This window comes from Onychomys torridus, chromosome 10 (assembly GCF_903995425.1).
Source record: "Onychomys torridus chromosome 10, mOncTor1.1, whole genome shotgun sequence".
Lineage (NCBI taxonomy): Eukaryota > Metazoa > Chordata > Mammalia > Rodentia > Cricetidae > Onychomys > Onychomys torridus.
Window position 1 is genome coordinate 72,125,678 of NC_050452.1, and position 20,815 is coordinate 72,146,492.

At 43.6% G+C, this 20,815-nt stretch overlaps 1 protein-coding gene across 1 annotated transcript in view; it reads left to right on the top strand.

Annotated features, from left to right (window-relative positions):
• Nucleotides 1–20,815, top strand: part of Tgfbr3 (transforming growth factor beta receptor 3) — a 183,279-nt gene that overhangs the window by 88,080 nt on the left and 74,384 nt on the right. The gene's annotated exons all lie outside the window — the stretch shown is intronic.

Consider the following 20,815-nt stretch of genomic DNA (forward strand, 5'->3'; position numbering starts at 1 on the left):
TGATCACCCATTTACAGTACCAGCCCTCTCCATCCCACGGGCCGCATGTTCAACCCTGTTTTAATCTTTAAAACAATTTTTATATCATCACCCAAGACTCTTAAACATGTTTGTTTTTTATCTCTTCAAGTTTAATACCCATAATGATAGTCATTTTTTTGTCCTCTGATATTTCCAGCAACTAAAACAATGCCTAGCACATAGTCAGCAGTCAAATATTTGTGAAATAAATGTTTTGAATGATTAAATACATATGTTGATACACAGTTTAGCCTTGGCAAATATTTGGTTAGTTTTTGAAACAATGCCTTCCTGTATAGCTCAGATTAGCCACAAACACACACACACTCCATCCTCCTTACTCAGTCTCTGAAACCTGGGATTATAGGCATGAGCCACCAAGTTCACAATTTTGTATTTGGAAAATTCTCATTCATCATATTTTCTGGAAAATCTGGGTACTGATATCTGACTATTGTAGAGGCATATTGTACAAGCATAAAATAATGTTTCTTTAAAAATTATTATTACACTCATCGTGTGTGTGTGTGTGTGTGTGTGTGTGTGTGTGTGTGTGTGTGTTAGGCAAGTGCTTCTTCAAGCTACATCAGCCCTGTCCCCCATCTCCTTGGTTGAATTTCAGTGTGTGTATAGAGCCGTAGGAATTGGTTCCCCTTCTTGCCCATAGGAAGAAACTGTTGAGTGAACTCAAGGTTTCCTACAGTGCTGCTGTTTCCTGAGTCTACACTGGGAATTAAGATTGTATTTTTAATGAAACTAGCCCAGGCCTCCAATATGAAAAGCAGAATAATTTGCATCTAGTGAGAAATACCAATAGAGCAATAGAATCGAAAGTGTTTCTGGAATTGGTAAACTAGAAAAACAGTCCTTAAAGAAACCCTCAGCCGAAGTGGTCAAGGAGCCACGTCATAGCTGAACCGATGAGCAGACCTGGGGTGTGTTTCCTCTCAGTACTTGGAAAAACACTTTTGAGTTCAGTGCTTAGATCTTCTTCGGTGGTGAGCATATCATGGTTTCCCAAAGCTCCATACTGTTCTGTCGGGACAGAATGCCCTCATGAATCGCTCTCCGTTTCTTTTGTTTATTGAAATCTGGAAGATTGGAGGAACTAATCATTTCAGTTTGCTAACGAAAGGCCCTCTCTACAGAAATTAGAAGCAGGCATTTGGACAGTAGACCGCGCAGCCTTCCTGGGCTCTGCGCAGAGCATTGTGGGGATGATGAGGGAAGCAGGCTCAGGGCTCAGGATCAGGGCTCAGGACTCCCCGCTCCTCCCTGGGAGAAAGGCTATGTGTGGTCAGAAAGGACAGAGACTGAGAAACGTGTAAGGTAACGTTGCCTTAAACACACACACAACCGAATCTTAACCGCACAGCCTTAATCAGCTGCAGCCGGGCCGAGGTAAACAAGCGCTAAGTCCTACAGCGCGTTGGAAGGGAGCTGGAGTAATTGGAGCCAGGTGTGGTAACCGGGCTCTGCTTTTTGGAGGTGAGAATTTGGAGACATCTGAAATAGGGATGTGGTTTGGCTAGGGGATGGAGGCAGAATTTTCCAAGACCAGAGAGGAGCCTAGTAAATAAAACAGAGCCGAGATGAAGATGAGATGTGTTGAGGACAGCAAGTACCTCCAGAGCGCTGACAGCGTGTGCCTGCTGGCCCCGTTGGAGTGTGCTGGGACAAGTCGTCCAGCTGCAGTGCAGGGCGCTAAGGCCAGCTGAGTTAATATCTTTAACACTGGGCAGGACAATTCAGGTCATTTAGGATCTAAAGGGAGGGGTGTCTTGAAGCCTCTGAACATAAACACTTGTCCCTAAGCTTCCCAGCTGCAGATCTGGAGCAAGCCGAGGCGTTCCCTCACCACTGCCAGGTGAGCCCAGCCCTCAGGGAAGCAGTTCATTGCTTTCCTGTTCCCTCTGCTCCTGGCCCTCCAGAGGGGTTTCTATCCCGGCGCGGAGAGGCAAAGGACATAGGTGACTGAGTTTCTGTTCAGGACTTTTGAGCAGATGAGGCACTGGGTCTGGGGAACTGTTGATTAAAAGCTGTGTTCTCAGAAACCTTTCTTGGTTGATTCAGAACTTCTGAAAACTGCAGATGGTGAGGCCCAGACCCGTGCCGGTTAACACGCGCTGCTTAAAGGGTGAGATGAGCTGGCCAGGGTGAAGGTGGTGGCCCTTGACCTGCCTAGGCTCTACCTCCTCATCCTTCAGAAAGCTCCAGGTCCCAGAGGGGAAGCAAAGGCCCACAAATGGCAGAAACCATTAGTTCTTTATGAGGAAGTGGGGCTGAGTGCAGCTGTTCTCAAAACCCTGGGACCTGCAGATGGGAGGTAATGGCATCACCACATTACCCAGGGCCATGGGCAAACATTAGGAGCTATAAAAACAAGTGTTTTTTTCTGCCTTCTCGGCACAAGGGCTATATTCTTAGTTCCATCATACAGACGTGGGAATGGGAGCTACCCATGGTCAGTGGAATTCAGTATCTCCTAAGATGCAGTTCACATGCCAGGTTAGTGGCTGTGGGCAAGATTGGTTTCCCCAAGGTATAGATGGTTCTTCAACCCTTAACCCATTATTTGCTGAGCACCTGTTGCTTGCCCGGCACCCAGAGCTAGCACTGACAATCCTGTGCCTGCGTCTTAAGGATTTTGCCAGATACAGCAAGCACACAGTGGACAGGGATGCCTCCCTCCTGCTCCCTGACCCACTCGTAAGTGAGCCCCCCCCCTGCTGCTTTTTATTTATTATTTATTTTTAATGTGGGCTCCATTCAGTGTTGCTCTGGATTTGTCTGTTGATGTGATCATATTGGGGGTAAATCTGAGCTGCCATCAAACAGCTGTGTGGTAGGAATTAGATGGGATGGTTGCACTGTCATCTACACATGAGGAGCTTAAGAGGAACAGGTTGGGGACAGTTATGTTGGTTAATGTTCTAGCAAACATCTCTCTTTACTGGGTTATTTGTGCCAAAACATCACTAAATACCTTAGAAACAGGCTAGTGTTCTGCTTTTACAGGGAAGACCGTGAAGTTCAATTTGGAGAGGAATACTGGAAAATGTTTCAGTAAAACAATGTATCATTTACATCCCCCCAGATTTAGCAGTGCTGGGTTCCTGCTGGCAGGCCCATCGAGCTGAGCTGGGAATGGATTATGACTTGGTCTTGAGTTCTTGCCTATTGTAAGTCCTTTGAAAACTTTTATTTATTGATTGATTACTTTATCAGAGGTGCCCAGGAGATACGCTTTAGAGAGAAGACTTTGGGTGGGCTTTCTGTTTTCTTTTCTCTTTGATTTTATAAAAATGTAAATGAGAGGATGTCCTAGCATCAAGGTGGCTTAACCCACATGGTGAGCAATCTTTCTTTGCCTCCATAGGTTAGTGCATTTAACCACTGAATGTGTTTTCCGTGAGGTGCTAAGTTGGAGACATGCTGACAAAGCTGTGTTTCTTATCCCCTCTCGACCCCTCCCATCCGTTTATCCAGCTTGTGTTTTTTGAGGCAAGGTCTCACTGTGTAGCTCAGGCTGGCCTCGAACACCTGACCCATCCTAGTTCTAGGATTACATGTGTCGGCCACTACATCTAGATGGCTGCTGCATCTTTGTATTTCTTAGTCTCTGTGTTCTTAACCAGTGGTGTAAGCACTGGTCCTGAATTCCAAAGGCACAAAGAGTCTCTGTTTCACAATAACAGAGGTGTGGCTGTGTAAAAGCTAGCTGGCTGAGGCCAGGTGATGTAGATGCTGGGGCTCCCCTCTCAATCCCATCATAGCCAGCTGTGAGACGTGGACACCTCAGCACCCCTTTGGGTTTGTTTTCACTACGCCTGGAGTGGAGTATCACAAACCCTCTTCTCTTGCTGAAAGTAAGATTTTATTATGCACACCTTTCATTCTGGGTTTCATTCTCTTCTATGATTTTTACCAGTGTTCTTACAGTAGCCACACCCACTCACGGATGTTGATTTCACTCTTTACTCTTCGCTTCCAGAGCAGCCAGTGAAGTACTTGAATACACACACACACGCACGCACGCACGCACGCACGCACACACGCATGCACATGCACACACACCAGGAAGAAGTAAACAGTGGGGAAACCAGAGACGACCTTACACACGTTCCTAACAGCACCCTAAGCAGACATTGCCTCTGTCTCTCTTAAGAAAGATTTATGCCATCAAAATTATACTTTTAGACCCTGGGATCATGACTGTATCATTTTCATGTACTCTTGACTTTTGAAAAACCATATTTTGATATATTAGGAGCTATATATTTCAACAGAAAACAGAAAAACAACTCAGTCTTCCCGAAACCCAGCCTCAGTCACACAGTTCTCTTGTCAGAGCGCATCCCCAGGAGAAGTTAGCAAGAGCTGATCTGTGACCTTGTCTTGAGGCCACCTCCTTGTGAGCACCACCTGCTTGGAAGGATGCCACCAAGGGTGTTCCTCTTGGGAGCAGCTGCAGGATGCCATTTGTCTCGCTTCTGCCCAACACAAAAACCTCCAGGGCATACCCTGTCCCAGAGTGAGTGAAGGAGAGGAAAGAAAATGTTGTGACATGTTCACACTGGTCTGAGAGAACTAGATAAAGTCACTTGTGAATCTTTTCAGTTGTTGGGACAGGACACTCTTGTGAATTATTCCTTGTGTATTTGTGCACATGAAACATTTAGTGTGGCGTAGTGTTTGTGACAGTGGTGACGTCGGTGCACAGGCCCCTGGTTTGTCCTTCTCTCCATCCATTCCTAAGGATCTGGATGGAAAGGTTGCTGCTGATCTACCAGTCGCTCTAGGAGCCACAGGTTTGGACAGTGCAGGTGGCTGTGTATGGGGCTTGTGGCGTGGAATCCAGGAATAGAATGCTGGTGGTCCGGCTTGGTGTCCTTATCCATTCAGTTAGCTTGCTTGTTCAAGAAGGCTTTTTGTTTTGTTTTCTTAAATCTGTAGGAATCAGTCCATTGAAGGTCAGCTGGGATAAAGTCTGTCTAATGTTTTATCAGGGAAACCACTCATCCTTACTTTTTAATCCAGAGTCAGGATCAACAGCTGCTCTAGTATGCCTGGGTAACTTGATCTAAGGACATACCTTTTCACCCTGGCTTGCTCTTAGACCAAATTTGAAATGGTTGTTTTGGTAAATGTGCCCTGATTGCCTATGTAGACCTTCACACTGAGGCAAGAAGGCTCAGCCTGGCAGATGCTTGGCCCTGACACGCATCTTTCATAACAGAGCTTTGATGTTTGAGTTGAGGCCTTGGAATCAGCACATGGAGCTTGAGGTGCTGTGTTGACTTTGATCCTCTGTCAATTCCGGTGCCCTGGCCTTTTCACGCTGTCCAAATTGCTTTACCAGAGGTATGGGCTGAAGCCCATGGACTGTTTTTGTAGTCTGGTTGCTGTGGTGAATCGTATCCTTCCATGGAACTTCCGTCTCCAGGGAAACTGAAGGCCTTGGAGCTGTCCCAACCTTTCTGGTGTCTTACCTGGTAGAGGTCTTTATCAGGCTGGTAGCGAGTCCGGGAGTGGTCAGTTTGTGTAGATACATGCTTAGAAACAAGGCATCTCACCAGTGACGTTTGGTTCTTCAAACAAACAGCTCCCCGTCTCTGCGCCCCATTCTATGGGGCCTTTGAAGCATCGCCAAGTCTGGCTGGAGGCAGAGTCAAGAGTGAGCCCCAGAGATGCTGCTTTTGAAAGTGATGGTGGTTGGAGCTGGGGGGAGGGCAGAGAAAGCTGATGGAGTCGTACGTGAGAAAGGAGGAGTTGGATGTGAAAGAGGAAGCTTAACAGGGCTTGTGTGACCAGTGAGATGGAGCTGGCTCAGGAAGAGGATGCGGTAGTTTTTAATTTGGAGGACCAGTAAGGCAAGCTTGGCATCTTTCTGTGGGAACCAAAGGAATAGGAAGCAATTGTTGGTGGTTCTAATAAGGGAGACATAAGACCGGAGCACTTGCCTCATGCCCCTTGGATGACGTCATGAGATAGGCACAGTGATCGACTCGGTGATAAAATTGGTGAAAATAATGTACAGTGACTCTTAGTAAACTGGAGGCATTCTGACTGGTAGGGGAGAGCTCAGATTCCAGCCCAGAGTGTGTCTCTGAGTCACCATTTTTCACCACCTAGTCAGAGTGCCTATAATTTAGAAAGGAAAGCAGAGGGACCCGAAAGATTACATTACGGGAGATGCTGGCCATTGGGGAAGAGATTAGTTTTAAAATGTGTTTGTGAACTTGCTTATTCATTCCATGCTTATGTGTTTCCCTCCAAATGCATGGTATTGAACCAGGCTCTAGGATGCTAAAACAATTCTAAACCCCTCTGCTGTGTCAGCTTTGTCTCTGCAGTGCAGCATGTGAGATAATTAACTTGCAAAGAGGGGAAGGTTTATTTTGTCTCCCAGCTGTGGAGGCTCTAGTCCTGGATTGACTGATCTTTTTGTTTTGGGTCTGTAGCAGGGTACACAACCAGGAGGCAGAGAGACAGGATCCCACAACCCCCACTGTGGGCATGCATCTCACTTATCTCATCAGCCCCTTATTCTCATTTTAATTACAACCATAAGAACTCAAAAAAGCAGACATGACTATCCAGTGTTTTGTTGTTTAGAAATAGCAGTGTAGAGAAATCATGTAACTAAGGGAACTCCTGAGTCTTAACTCATACAGGTGTCCACAATGTCATCCATTGTGTACATAGATGGACTTGCTCTCTAAGAAATGAAGAAATATCCAAAGACAAGTCTACTAGACATCACAGTGTGGTGGTATGAAAGAAAATAGCCCCCAAAGGGAATGGCATTATTAGGAGGTGTGGCCTTGTTGGAGGAAGTGTGTCATTGTGGGGATGGGCTTTGAGGTCTCATATGCTCAAGCCATGCCCAGTGAGATAGACCGCTTCCTTACATCTTGCCTGTGAGCCAAGATGTAAGAACTCTCAGCTCCTTCTCTAGCACCATGTCTTCCTGAATGCTGCCTTGCTTCCTGCCATGATGATAATGGACTAAACCTCTGAACTATAAGCCAGCCACCACAATTAAACGTTTTCCTTTATAAGAGTTGCTGTGGTCATGGTGTCTCTTTACAGCAATAGAAACCCTAAGACAGAAGTTGGTACAAGGAACTGGGGTATTGCTGTGATAGGCCAGACCATGCTTTTGTTTGGAGGAATCTGTACTTTGAGATTTTTGGTCAGGAAAGCAGTGAACTGCTTTAAGCTCTGCTTAATGGGCCACACCAGTAGGGGCATGGAAGACAGTGGTGCTGAGGGTGATTTGAACTGTGAGGGGCTGGCTCAAGAGGTTTCAGAGAAGAAGAATTTTAGTATGTTGCCTAGGGATCATCCTTGTGATATTTTGGTGAAGAATGTAGCTACTTTTTGCCCTTGTCCAAAGAGTCTGCCTGAGGCTAAAGTGAAGAATTTTAGATTAATTCTGTTGGTAGAGGAAATTTCAAAACAGCCTTGTATAGACTTTGTTATGTGGTTATTACTGGTCACTCTTATACAGATTTATAATGAAAAGGAGCAGGAAAATTAAAATTGGAGGAGAAAAGGAGCATCAGGAAGTGGAATGGAGCTAAGTCCTGTGTTCCTTGAGATAAACAGATTTAGAAATGGACTGAAGGATCTGGTGACATCAGGGCAAGACCCCACTCAGCTAAGTTTCCAACTTGTAAAAAGAAATTAAAGAAAAGCTTAGAGCTGGGTATGGTGGTGCATGGCTTTAATCCCAGCACTTGGAAGCCAGAGGCTGGTGGATCTCTGAGTTTGAGGCCAGTTTAGTCTACAGAGCAAGTTCTAGGACAGCCAAACTTAGGCAGTGAAGGACACCATCAAAAACAGAAAGCTGGTGACAATGTAATTGAACAAAGGGGCAATGTTCCAGCCCCAGCAAGCAGCAGAACTTGACAGCTTCAGCCACATGGCTCTGGAGTTAAGGATAGAAGAAAGGAGTTATGGAACTGTCCTCTGTGACTAAGGAAAGCTACTGAGGCCAGGCATGCGTCAGAAGTGTCCCTGCATGGAGGCCTAGAGAGGCCATTGCATGAAGCTGTGAAGTTGAAGCCTTGATTACCTTGGAGACCCCAAGATATTGGAGATGTCAGAGCCATCCACAGGGAGTGGAAATGGCCCAAGAGAACAGAGTGTGTTGCAGTCAACAAAGCTGAAAGGAATTGGAGATCTGAAGAGCATTTTGACATCAGACATAGAAATGCAGTTTGGAGTTTGCCCAGGTGGTTTTCAGTCTTGCTTTGGTCCAGTATTTCCTCACTATGCTCCTTTCCCTGTGTTTTAGAGTGGTAATGTATATCCTGTGCCATTATATGTTGTAATCCTAAATGGTCGTATAATAAAAACCTGGAGCCAGATATCAGGGTGAAAGCTGAAAAATCAGAGAAGCAGAGCAAGCCACAGCTACCACCTCTTACCTTACCAACTCCTCAGCCTAACAGACCCTCTGAAAGAGAGCGAATTCCTGTCTCTTCCCCCCACCCTCCCAGCCATATCACTTCCTGATTCAACCTTCCTAGTGCTGGAATTAAAGGTGTATACCACCACTGCCTGGTTCTGTTTCTTTTTTAGACTGGATTAATTTCGTGTAGCCCAGCGTGGCCTTGAATTTATAGAGATCCAGACAGATCTCTGCCTCTGCCTCCTCCTGAGTGCTAGGATTACAGGTGTGTGCCACCACTGCCAGACCTCTGTGGCTAACTCTGTGGCTGACTCTGCCCTCTGATCTTCAGGCAAGCTTTATTTCCTAGATTACAAATATCACCACAGTTTTTTGTTTTGTTTTGTTTTGATTTTATAGGGAATTACAGTTAAGACTTTGAACTTTTAAACATTGTTGAGACCATGATAAACTATGGGGACTTTTGAAACTGTACTAAATGGATTTTGCATTATGATATTGTTATAAGCTTTTGGGGGATATGGAGTGGAATGTGGTAGTTTGGTTGTAATTGGCCCCCATAATCTCATAGGGAGTGGCACTGTTAGGAGGTGTGGCCTTGTTGGAGGAAGTGTGTCACTGTAAGAGTGGATTTTAAGGTTGCCTATGCTCAAGATACTACCCAGTGTCTCAGAACACTTCCTGTTGCCTGCAAGATGTAGGACTCTCAGCTACTACTCCAACACCATGTCTGCCTGCATGCTGCCATGCTCAGTCATGATAATGGACTAAACCACTGAAATGTAAGCAAGTCACCACAATTAAATATTTTCTTTATAAGAATTGCTGTGGTCATGGTGTCTCTTTACAGTAATGAAACCTTAAGACATAAGGGATTCATAGAGGAGTGAACTGTACACTTCCTCCCTCAGGTAGACATTTAGTAACCCCCCTCCCAAGAGGAATGACATCCATTTTGTCCATCATTCATACTTTATTCCTAGGGTTACTAAAACCTTCTATAGTTGGTGGGAAATTATTAGAAGAAGATATGAAAATCACACAAGTTTTCTACTTGTTAACTAGTTAGAAAGTTTGTGTGTGCAAGGATGTGGAAATAGATGGCTAAATTGTGTATGTAGTAATCTGACTTTATTGGGTTTCTGGGCTCTGATCTGATGGTGTCTTGGAATATTGTGCATGTGAGATGGTCTGGAAAATGTAACGTTTGTCTTTGAGATAATAAAATTTTCCTTATACCTTAAGTTTACAAAGAATTATATTTGTATCAAATATAAATTATTTTGTTATCTCTGCATTCCTGTGTGATTAATCTGTTTTAAAATTAGGTAAGATTAGAGCCTGGCTCAATGGTAAGAACCTTTGCTATTGTCCCAGAAGACTGGAGATGGTTCTCATGACCTACATCAGCCTCATAACCACTTGTGACTCCAGCTCCAGGGGGTTCAATGCCCTTTTCTGGTCTCTGAAGGTGCCTTTGAATGCATGTGTATATACATTCACACCCACACCCACACCTACTCACACTCACGTGCACACACACTCACACAGAGATACATACACATAAATAAAAACAAACCTTTTAAAATTAGGAGAGATTTAACAATACCTTATGAACACATAAATGACTCTTGCAAAGCTATTTTAATTTCTGAATCTTAACTTTTAAGCAAGTGGCAGGAGTCCCTTGGATTCCATTGTCCCTAGACAAGGACAGTATGACCTGAACCTACCAAGACAGCTTTCCAGATCCTTTATAAAACACTAGACTGTTCTCATAAATTTCCTTCTAAGTGACTGTCATTTTATCCTGACATAGTCACTGATGAGAAGCAGTCTCTAGGACACTGACAAATGTATAGATGGTAAATAGCAAATGTTGGGGCCATCGTTAGAGAGGAAATGAAATGGAAGGCAGGTATAATAAAGTTATGGGTAGTTAGACTCCAGGTCAGAAGGGCTCTCAGTGGCTGTAGACGAATTTCTAAACAGTCTTATTAAATAAGAAACACAGAGCCAAATACAGGGGTGAAGCCGTAGAGATCAGGGAAATAGTGAGAGCCACCAGCTAACCTTAGCTTACCACGCTGCTTTAGCTTCCCAAGAGAGAGAGCTACTTCCTGTCTACCCAGGCTTTTATTGCCTTGATGTTCTGCCATTTCATTGGCTATCTTAGCCCAGTTACCTCACTTCCTTGTCACTGCTTGTCTGTACAGACCTCCAGGTCTCTATGGTTGGTACTAGAATTAAAGGTGTGTATCACCACACTTGGCTCTGTCCTTTTTTTTTTTTTTTTTTTGGTCTTTTTTTTTCAACTATTAAATTTGTTTAGTAAAGACAATTGTGCTCATACAAAACAACAGTTTTTAACAGAGGTATGGGTACAGTTCTAAATTCTTGGGCTTGGTCTGATCTGCCCCATATGAAAGTCCAAACCATATTCATCGTAGTTAAGCATATATAACAGTTGATTTTGGTGCCTGTTAGACTGGGCCAAGGGATGTCCATATAACTGGAAAACATTATTTCTGAATGGTCCTTAAAGGTGCTTCTGGAAGAGCTTAGCATTTTGAACAGAAAACACAGTAAGAACCACCCCAGTTGGTGGGGACAGTTCAGTCCACCCTGAACCCAGGTCACACAAAAGCAGAGTATAGGCAAATTCACTTTCTCTTTTGAGGACATTCAGTTTCCTCTGCCTGTGGACATCAGAACTGCAAGTTCTGGGGGACCCGGCGGCTTAACATTAGTGGCGACCAGGTTTTCAAGACGCGAGTCTTGAACTGGATGTTACATGATGACCTCTGCTGTTTTTCCAGCTGTAGGTCCCAGAACTTCTCGGCTTCCATAATCTCATGAGTCAATTCCATGGTAAATCTCCTTTTGTGTAGATAGTCCTCTATGTAAGAGGCCCATCACAGGTTGAAAATGTATTTAACACCGTGAATGTCCCAGCTGAGCACACAGAAACTCTGGAGTGCTAATTATTTGCTGGTGTGATCCCGAGGACCCGGGAGTATGGCTGCCCACTCTACCTCAGCACTGGGAAAGAGTATTAGACCACAAATCTCTAGCTTGGGAAAAGATCAACATTCAGAATTCTGAACACAATCTGGATATGGTATTTTATCTTTGCAATCCCAGCTACTCAGAAGACTGAGGCATGAGAATCTCAAGTTTGAAACTATTCTGAGTAAGAGCAAATTTGAGGCCAGCCTGGGCAATTAAGACCCTATTTTTTCTTTAAAAAAAAAAAAAGACGATCTTCCAAGTGTGGTTTCTGTCACAGCCTTGTGACTGGGGTCTTATCTGTGATGTGTTTATGTTTCTCTGGAGAACTCTGGTTAATATAGGCATTTTAGCCATTGCAGGGTGCAGTTCAGTGGTGTTTGTATATGTACAGTGTTGTGCAACCAGGGTGATCATCAAAAAGAAGCCCCATGCCAGTAACTCCTCATTCCTCTAATCCCCAGGGTCTGCAGCTTCCAATCTGGTTTCTATTTTCATGGATTCACTGGTTCTGCGCATTTTGTTAAAATGTAAACATGCAGCTTTGTAGCATTTTCTGTCTGGTGTGTTTTACTTCACATGATGTCTCTGAGGTTCATCCATGTTGTATCACACGCCAATACATCTTCTCTTTTTATGTCCAAATAATAATTTATAATTGCATGGGCAATGCCATAGTTTAATTATTTCAAGTCATATTTTAAAAGGGAGAGTTTCATGTTGTGACTCTAATCTTTTTCTATCTGATGATCACCCATAGAGAATTTGAGTTGCTTCTACAAAATCCTGCTAACTGTAGTGTTTAAAGTTATAATCAAGGTCTAAATGTCTGTAACACAACTGATACTCCTATTTCTGCTTCTCCTGTTTGGGCTCTAATTTCTGCTGATTAGTGGTATTTTCAAAGTATTAATTAGAGGCAGAAGCATATGTGAGTCTTACTGAAGATTAGAAACAGAAAACGAGCAGCTGTTGACATAAACTCTTAGAATCCCACTGAATCATACAATGGCTTAAGGAGCGCAATCTTGGCATTTCTAGGACCTTCCAGTTTTTGGTAATATTAGAAGATCCTTCGAGACACAGTGCAAAAGAGTTAGCTTGGAGCTTATCTATTTATATGGGAAACCAAACCTTTGCAGTAGTTTCAAAATCCGGGCATGGGCGTTCACGTTCGCATCTCAGTCAGATGCTCAAATGCCTCCCACGTTGGTCACATTGAGTAGACCAAAGGCATCACCGGCTCATTTTATAAAACACACATTGTTTAAAATGCCATCTCTGTCACCTTGTATGCAAATTTTAAAAGTATTTAAAAGCTGAAGTACTTAAAATATATTTTGCAGTTAGGGAGGTATCAAAAAAAAAAAATGAAGCTTATCTTAAATGTGAGAATTTGACACAATGTGTAGAAATAAGAGTTTGACACAGTGTTGCCAGATGCTAAGTAGAACCTTATGTTTTCCATTTTCAAATATAGGAAGAAAATATTTTAATTATTTGCTTGGAAGATAATTGACATATTTTTCTGTCACACAGTCACAGATTCTCAGGATTATAAATCACACTAAAGTCTAAGTCAGTCTACATATAGACACGTATAGATCAGATAGGCCTCCTGTGGTTTTGTTCCTCAGAAATGAATGTCTCATTTTAGTTATACAACTTGGCAATCAAATGGTGTGTGTTCAGTTTACACATTTCATTCTGAAGTTAAAGGCTATCCTAACCCCTGCCATGGCCTCCACTTCTGTTTACCTGCAAATAAATGTGCATAGCTCAACTTCCCATGGTTGAGTCTTTTGCTTATTCTTTCTTTTTATTTTCTCTTTCTTTTCAGTCATTAACAAATACTGAAAGAAGATTTTGTGTGTGTATTCATTTTTATGTGTTGATGGGTCCTTGTGCCAGAAGAGGCATTCTGGTCTTTCATTCTCCATTTATTTGTTTGAGGCAGGGTCTCTTCCTGAACTTAGGGCCTATGTTTTCCCAGCTAGGCTGGCACACAGGGAACTCCAGCCGTCCTGTCTTTACCGCCCCCCCCCCACTCCCTTGGACCTGGGATACAGATATACTCAGGGCTTATGTGGAGAAAAGCAGTTAAAAGTAATGAGCTCTGGTGTTTCCTGTGTACTGAATCCGCTTCACTGTGTGCCAGGCTGTCTTATTAGTAAACTTTCCAGTTGCTCTGACTGGACACCTGACGTGAGGTAATTTAAGGGAGGGAACTGGCTCCCAGTTTGAGAGGGCACAGTCCTTTGTGGCAGAAGTGTGAGGTGGTTGTTCACGAATTCTGTCAGGAAGAAAGAGCATACAGGATGTGGGGCCAGGCTGTGAACTCTCTAAGTCCATTCCCCATGGCCCACTTCTCCAGCCCTGTTTACCTCACAAAGGTTCTCGAATGTTCTGAAACTTTCCACACAGGGAAGACTATTCAGACACAGGAGTCTGTGGAGAAACATTACACATTCTAACCACAGTAGCAATTCTGTGTCCTTCTAAAAGGAAACTGAGGCATTTGGTCAAGGAAGATGATGTTTATTAGGAAATGCTGCCAAACAGATGAACAACTTTAGAACTCCAGGTTACTCTTTCTCCCTATCTTAAGAAAGACCTCATAACACTAAAACTCAAGCTCCTCTAGAACATTTCCTGAAAGCCATAACCTGGCTGGATCAGATTGCCCTCCCAGACCAGGGATTGTTTTTGTTACATTTTCAAAGGAAACCAGAACACAGAATCCTTGAGGTTTTCCCAGGACCAGCGTGAGTTTCCTAACCACTTTCAGGTTGATATGGTTTCTGAGACGGTGCTTTAGCCCCAAAGAATCCAAATGTCATCCTCCAATGTCACTGCCTGAATACCGATGTATTTTGTGGTCTTTCTGTCACTGACTCTGAGGTGGTTACTCCAGCATCAGGCTATGTGGGAGCTAGGTTCCTGCAAATCAACTTCTAGTGACCACACACACCAATGACTCTTTTTATGTGACTGTGTTCTACATAGTCAGGACACATAGGCTGTTATTGAGACTCTGTTGGTAAAGACTTAAACATGTCAAAATACTCATTTACCAGACAGATAGATAGAAAAACCATTTCATGCCTATTTTAAAAGTATGAATTGAAGCACATTGACATACTGCACATTATGTAGAGCACTGTTATCCATCAGTGTTGGTGACAACACAGGTTAGACCAAGTCTGTTCATGAAGTATGTCAGAGACTATTAAACAGATGACTAGAAATGGGCATTTCCTCTTCTGTCAGTGTGCAAATACCAAGCTCCCTCAGTTTCCTTACACTTCATTTCTAGCTGTTTTAATCCACCTCAATGCCAAGGTGCAAAATAGATTCTGTGCCCCCAAAAGACAGTGGAACATCTGAAAAAAACCTCTTTATTTTGTTTCCTAACCTTAAGAAGCACAATACATGTTAAAGGTATTTTGGGTGGTTTACATATTTTATGTGACTATGAAAGATAAACTTTTCATTTTCTATTTTTAATTAAAACAATCCATGATTTCCCTCTCCCTGCCTTTCCTCCAACCCCTTTCATGCTCCCTGCTCCCTCTCAAACCCATGGTCTCTTTTTCCTTATTGTTTTACACACACACACACACACACACACACACACACACACATACACACATACACATACACATACACACGTGTGTGTGTGTGTGTGTGTGTGTGTGTGTGTGTGTACGTACCTGTGTGTGCTAAATGTTTAAATACAACCTACTGTGTCCGTTTAGTTCTGCTTGTATGTATGTGTTTTTATGGTTGGCTGCTTGGTACTGGATAACCAGTTTGGGAACTCATCCCTCTGGAAGACAGATTCTCCATCTCTCAGCAGTTATTGTGTATAGCTCTTCATCTAGGGGTGGGGCCCCCTGAAAGTTGGGATGCCATCTGGTGGTGTATCATTCTTCAGGGTGTGTCTAGGTAGCCATATTACAGCCATTTCATGGGTGTAGTTCCCCTGTCGTGTGTGGAAGATGGGATTTCACAGCAGACTTCCCGATCCTTCAGCTCTTGAACTCTTTCTTCCATGTTCCCTGAGCCTTGGGTGTAGGAACTGTATTGTAGGTGGATCACTTGGGCTGGGTACCCCATGGACGTTTGTCTCTGGAACTGACCAGTCGTGGCTCCAATTCATAGCCCAGCAGTCCCCAGTGCTTGTTTTGGTAGTTGGGATCAGTTTGTTTTTCTTGACCCTGTTTCGAAGTTCAAGTTGTACTTGATAGTGAAATGTTCTCTTGATGAGGTGCCTCCCCTCTTTTGGCCAGAAAAATTGAGACAATGTGACCTCATGACGATTATGGGAGTCACATCTCATTAATTTTATTGATGAAATTTATTTATGGTTCCTTGTATTCAATTTTCTTAAACCCTTTTTGATCTCTTCCTAGATGTCTGACCTTGCACTAGGCACAAGGCTGCAGAACTGAACATGATCCCATTTTTGCCCTTGAATGATTTACTCTGAGGGTTTCACAGTGAGACAGAGGAGCCAAACATCTGCAGTGTCCTGTGGAACTTTCCAACTCTGCCTGAAGAGAGGGAAGGGTGTCTGGGGCGTCTGTCTGGGGACATGGCTGTTGTGTACTTTAAACCAGAAGCCTATATGACCTTGATATGTTAGTGACATAGTACACTGTCTACACAGCCTATGCTTCATATTGAAGGACAACAGAAACGTGTCCTTGGATTGCTGTGACTGGTAGCTTACTGAAGGCCCCAGATGTATTCTCACAGCAGAACATACCTACACCAAAAGTCCCCCCTTTCTCTGCCCCTTTCCCTACAGTAGTTGAACCACAGGCTTCTCCGGGAAGGGAGGTCCAGGGTCCCTGGACTCCCTGTGTGAAGCTCCCAGGACCCCTTCATAGGGTCATGACCTATAGTTTCATAAATACTGTTCTGTTTATGTGCGTTCCTGCCCCTCACCCCCACCCCAAATTTAGCTCCTAGTATTTTTCCAGGGCATTCAAAACACAGAGCAGAAGAGGCAGACTTATTTCTGCATCAAATTGCAGACTTTAGGTTTTTTTCCTTTTGTGTTACTGTATTAGATTATTTTAAGACGCTCCCAGGATATCCAGAGTCATGTCCTTGTTGGGGGAAGGGGGTTAGTTGGGAATTCACTGACAATGTTCCTCTCAGCTCAGTAAGTGGCTTCGAGACTAAACCACCGGAGAAAATTTGATGTCGTATCATCTGCCATGCAGTGTGAAGTCTCTGACTTCAGATCTTCCCTAGAGGGGGAGGATGGTCCCATAATTCCCTGGGATAGGGTGAGAACACTCAGAAGTTTGGACACCTTGAATTCAGGACCAACTAACTGTTCTTTAGAAATTCAGAGTAAAAAAAAAAAAAAAAAAAATTCTAAGAGACTTTTTTTTTTAAAAAAAAATAACACTCTAAATCTACCCTTCTAAGAATGTTTTGAGGGATCTTTTTATACCAGTTCCCAAATGGTGGAGGGTAAGCATGACAATTACAATGTCAGCTGTCAGAGTTCCTCAGACTGAAAGACCCTTTAGAACGTTCTAGCATTGATTAGCTAAATACAGTTTCCTTCCCAAGCAATCAAGTACATATTTCAGAACCACTTGGGGGTCACAGTTGAGTTCCTGAAAGTATTATTGCCCAAATATAAGTAAAATCTGAGTTCAGCCATGGCCCCTTAATGTCTTGAAACAGTTATGTACCTCTGTCTCTCTGTGTAACATCCAGGTGCTGGGAGGAGAAGGTTCAGGGGGGTTCAGTTACCAACACTATTGGTGATGCCTCCTCCTCTCTGCAGAGGGGACAAATGAGGGGTGTCCAGAGCATCCCCTGAGTTTACAGATCTTGGTTAGAAGAACTGCTGGAGTTCTTTTTCCTTATCTCTAGTATAATTTGATTATTGAATCATCCATTTCAGAACATGACTTGGTCTGGTTTTAGATAACAGAAGTCTCCTGGGATGAGTTTTAAATGACTTCATTGCTTCATGGGTCCACGTGGGGTAGGAGGCTGGTCTAAGACTCAGAAATGTGGGAGGAAACCCTCAGTGACATGTTAGCAAGATTGGACAACTGTTAGACTTACACATCAGTTACAGTTGCTTTGTTTTAACAAACCCTAGGAGTTGAGGGGTGGGTCTTACTAATAAGAGATCTTTTGAAAACCTCTATGATAGGAATGTCTTGCATGTAGACTATGAATTCCAGGAAATTCAAAATAATTTTTATGGCATCTTTCCATAAAGAGTAAGTTTCATCTACCTGTAAATACATAGTTTATTTTCATAATGACTTATAGAATTTGAGAAAATGTACATCGCATTTTCTTAGCAAGTGTGATATTTAGAAAATGAAGAAGCCAGGTGGGCATTGTCACATACTAGAAATCTCAATACTCAGGAGGCTGAGGCAGGAGGATTGTTGTGTGTGAGTTCAAGGCCAGCCTGAACTACATAGTTTGATACCCCCCCCCAAGGAAGGAAGGTGGGAAGGGAAGAAAGAAAGGAAGGAAGGAAGGGAGGGAAGAAGAAAGCAAGAAAAGAAGAAGGAGAAAGAAAGAAAGGAAGAAGGAGAAAGAAAACAGAGATGGTTTCTCCATCTCAAGAGTCAGGGACGTCATCCTTGTCCTCGTCTGACAGGGTATGGATCAGGACACATCTCCCAAACAGGAGGCAAGAAATGTTCTTCTACTCTGAGGCTCCCTGAAGGTGTGCAGGGTCCCCAAGGATGCTCTCAGCTCTACTTTGAGTCTCTTTATAAAACTGCATCTGGAATGTTTGTACATGGATGACCTCAGTGCAGGTAGGTGCTACAGAAGGGATAGACCAGCCGGAGTCCCTCCGGGTAGAGGATCAGGGAGGTGTGACAGACTAGAGTTGCTTGCACTGTCTCATGTCACCAGGATCATGGACCGTTCAGTGCAGTTTGACACACCTAAGCTCTGGGCTTCATGAAAAGTGAGTACGAAGTGAGGAGAGAACAGACTCTAGACACTAATCTGAGTTTTCATGACCTCTCAAAAGCAGACGCCACTGTCTTAGTTCAATAAGACGCAGCCTAATTGTATCCGTTTTCTCCATTAGAATTTTCCTGCTTTTGTTCCCTTTCCCCAGGTTCTAGGTTCCTTTTCTCACAATGTTGCAAAGTTTTCTGTGCTGTGGCTATTTTGTGCACATAGGAAGAGAGAGCCCACGCTTCAGAGTGTTTTCAAATGCAGTGGAACTACCAAAGATCATCAAACCCTGATTACAGAATTCCTTCACGTGGGAGCTTCTGACAGTCCCCTCAGCCTTCCCAACTCACATCAGCTCCCCCACCCCCATTGAGTTCCTTTTTGAAGCTCATAACACTCAGCTTTGTGTGAGAATTGGTTAAAGAATTGAGGGTGAACCCTTCAAACTACTGTTTGGATTTCTTAGGATTGTTGCATACTGCCTGTCCGATTTCTCCAAGGCACAGTCTTTGTTGCAGTATGCCTCAGCTCTTTTCTCTAGACTACCAAGGACACTCTAACTATAAAAACTTTTGCCGGATTTTTTTTTTTATTTATGGGATGGTAGCTTAAACCTTGATCCCCCTGCCTCAGCCTCCCAAGTGCTGGATTGCAGTTGTGCATTACCACATCTGGTTTGTAATTATTGTCATTTCTAAGCTATAACTGATCCCGAAGGTTTTCATTTGTCTACCTTTTTGGTTTTCTTTTCTGTTTTTCAGCCTAGAAGAAACTAGACCATTTAACCAGGGTCTTTCAGATGTTTGGGCTGTGTTCTCCTCACATTCTGAGGGGCTTTTATTTCTGCCTGCTTTTACTGGCTTCAGGTTGTCTGCACCCTCCCTTCTGTGAGGTTTCCTCAAGTGGAGGTAGAGGAAGGCTTCTGAGGATTAGGTTAGCCTGGGCTCATGGGACTCTTTATGCCTGCCAAATTGGGGGGGGAGGAGCAGTATTGAGTGTTTTTCTTTTAATTTCCCAACCATAGTGTGAATTCTTCTTTGCCAAATGGCTTTGGGACTTTGCCTGGGACATCTGTGCCAGAGTCAGAGCTTCAACTTGGCCAGACATGGCCACATATTGAAGAAGGAGCCGTTTCCAGGAAAACGCAGGGCTAAGCTTCTTAGAAATCTTTCCTTGATGGTCGGAGCCAGGCCTCAACACTTAGACCATCTGGGAAACTTTGGACCGGAGCACCAATATCTGTTTCATACATCATCTCATTTCATAAGCTTAAAAAGACTCTCGTTCACTTGAGATATGTATTTATTGATTTTATACATGTTGAGCAAAGCTTTTGCATACTTAGGGGCTTTAAGAAAAAGTGTATGCTTTAGGGTTGGCTGCACAGGAGAGAACACTTCCATGTCCCTGGAGATGACAGTTACTATTCTTCAGGCCTTCATGGTTCTCAGTGGGCCAGCAGGGCACCCTCTACTACCACTTGCTGTTAGCCAGAGTCCCTGGAGCTTTGTAGTTTGCAGGTGTGGATGCTGCGCCTCCTGCTCCCTCTCTTCCTAGCATGCTTTTCCCTGCATCTCTGCCTTCAACAGCATCTCTTGTTTCTAGTGGTTATCAATCTGTTCCTAGATGAACACAGGGACTCCAGAGTGTGCTATGTGTCTGAACAACCAAGGGACACATTATTTTGCTGTAGCTGTGGTTGACATCACAGTTCACTTAGGACTTTGATTTGGTGCCGTGCTTACTCCAAGTCTAAAAATGGTCCTGTGTACAGAAATAGCTCCTGACAGTTTGAGAATTGCTTGAGTTTTTGTATTTTGCTGCAAATTAACTAGCTAAACCCCTTTGAACTTAGCAGTTTCTCCAGCCTCTTTTTTCATCCTTTGGGTTACATAGACATTTACAGATTGGCTACAGTGAGTGTTGCTACCTGCAGCATACTGAAAACTCAATTCAAGATGCATCTTTTTGTGCAGTCTGTTTTGGAAATTAAGACAGACACACTCAATAGTTAACAAGCAATACTATTGTATGTATATGTGCTGGGGAATCTTCTGGAGTCCAGCTCTGACCTGCTCCCACCTTTCAATGGGTTCTTAGGTAGAGGGGAGAGGAATGGGGAAATATTAGGTAGAAAGAAAGAAAGAGAAGACAAGAAAGAGACACACAAGATAGTTTCAGGAGGGCCCTGAGTCAGTACTCCACAGCCCAGAGCTTTATTCAAAAGGGATTTTTATAATATGCCAAAAGACCTCCCCCTTTCAAGATCAAAGCACACCACACAGCCAAGTGTAGACCCTTCCAAACACCTGGTAACCACGCCCATGGCCAAATCATCCTTTTATGCAGCCCTGCTGGGTAAAGCAAGTTCATCTTCTCTGACCTTGAGTAAAGTCT